We start from the raw sequence: 2,375 nt of genomic DNA on the forward strand, positions 1-2,375 counted from the left end.
GAGTGTAGAAGCTCATGTAGGGTAGGACGGTAAAGGAGATTCCAGACTCGTCAACCTTCTTAACGTTCCCAGAATTGAGCTTGATGGTAAATAAGCCAACACCTGAGCTAACAAGGACGACACCCACACCCTCCGCAAAGCCAACCATTTGTCATCGGGATTGGCAACAGGTATAGTTTTCTCCAGCTCGATGACCCTGTATTGTAGCCATTCCGCTGCTTCAGCTGTATCCATCTTCCTTGACCATGTATAAAGGCTCGATCCCTGAATGCAGGCAAAGCCCAATGAACTGTCCTCCATCCCCATGAGGGAAATGTAGCACACGTCTCGTGCCGCCGGTGGTGGGTCCATCATGGATAAGTGATCCTTGCCCAGGTCATACTCGACGATCTCCAACAAGGGTGCCTCGCCTAAGCTGGATATAGGGTATGTACTTGGGGTCGTAGCAATGTGGATCTGCAAGCTCCTCCTGCATATGCTGGGCATAGGCTTCACAAGTATTGTGAAGATCCACTGGCTCGTTCCACTCACCCGTCTCCGATGAGTAGACGCTCGCAATTTTTTTGTAGTTGTGCCCGTGAGTGGCCACGAAGAGCAGGCGGAAGGGGCCGCCATGGCAGTCGTGGTGGTCGCAGCCTTTGACAGCGCAGAGCACTGTCACGGACTAGATGAGCCAATCGATGCCCGCTATGGGCACGACGTGGCAGTCTCCCGTGACGGGGTCCCAGACATGGTAATACAAACCATCGTCCTGCCTCAGGTAGGAGATGATGCGGCCGTGGCGGCAATCGAGGGGAGTCACAAGGCGGTCGTCGGAGCCCGGGTAGGGAAAGTTGGGCATGGACGTGGCAGAGGCGAAGCGAGGGGCTGGTGGGCCCAATTGGGAGAGCATGAGCCTGTGAAGGAGGCCCAGGAGGGGAGGGGCGCCGTGGAAGGCGAGGTAGCTGCGGAGGAAGCCGGGGTCGCAGATGATGCGGAGCAACCGCTTGCACACGAGGGCGGCGCGGAAGAGGTGCTCGGGCTCGTCCGGCGGGAGGCGGAGGAGGATCTCGACGGTGGCGTCGTCGATCAGCGGCGGCATGGTGTGGTCGTGGGCGGTGGAGCGAGGGTTTGCGTAGGGATTGGATTGGTGAAGACGAAGGCTCGGAGTGAAGCGATGCAGCCTTCTTCTACCTTCTGTAAACCCTTTTTGGTTTTTTCTTTTGTTTCTTTTCTGTTTTTTGTTTTTCTTTCTTTGCTTATTTTTTCTTTCTTTTTCATTTTTCCCTTTTCCTTTTTGTGATCATCTTTTCAAAATTTTGAACATATTCTGAAATCATGAACACTTTTTGAATTTCATGAACATTTTTTAAATTCGTGAACTTGTTTTCAAATTCACAAAAAATGTAATCATATACATTTTTCTTCTTTGTGACCTTTTACAAGTTCGTGAACATTTTCGAAATTGTGAACTTTTTTGAAACTCATGAACATTTTCTCAAATTTGTGAACAAAATTTTAAATCCATGAACTTTTTTTTTTTTGCTTTGTTGAACATTTTTTGAAATCCATTAACATGTTCTGTATTCATGAATTCTTTTCAATCAGAGAACAGTTCTTTCCAGTGAAGTTTATTAGAAGTTTTGTGAAGACTTTTTTAAACCACATTTTTTTCATTTTAATGAACATTTTCAAAAAATCATGACTTGAATTTGCAGATTTGTTTTTCTAATTCTAGAACAGTTTCTTAATACACGAACATACTAAAAAACGTGAACATGTTTTGAATATGCAGAGCGAACATTTTTTCAAAATCATGAACATGTTTTTTTCTGAATCCATGATCATATTATGATTTCTGTAACATTTTACAAATATGTTTTTTTAATCCCGAACTATTAAAAACAGAAAAGAGAAAAAAAATAGGTGGGATGCCACGCCGTGCATGTGTCGGCCCAACATCGCGCTCGCACTCTAACCAGATAACGCCAATTTTTTTATGGGAGCGGCAGCCCGTGCCACTCGCAGAAACCGTTGCGCTCAGAGGTTGCCACTAGCAAAAAATGATACGACTATATATATCTGGCGATCAAAAATACTGACAGCGTTAGAGGGCTGGAAAAGTGCACATTTATATAATGTCTCTAAATGCCCGATAGAGAAACTTAGGGCTATTTCAGATTGCCAAATGTTGGAAAGTTAACACTTTTTGTGCTTCATAGTTTCGGAAATTTCCCATTTTTTTCTGAACTTGCAGAATACCTAATATAAATTGTGGCAAATCTTGACTTAGGTTTCATAATTTCAGCTTAAGTATTTTGAACTTTCAACTTTCCAATTTTCAGAGTTTTCAGAATTGTAACTTTTAGAAATTTTGAACTCGAATATGAATTCCA

The sequence above is a fragment of the Triticum aestivum genome, chromosome 6A (genome assembly GCF_018294505.1).
Source record: "Triticum aestivum cultivar Chinese Spring chromosome 6A, IWGSC CS RefSeq v2.1, whole genome shotgun sequence".
Lineage (NCBI taxonomy): Eukaryota > Viridiplantae > Streptophyta > Magnoliopsida > Poales > Poaceae > Triticum > Triticum aestivum.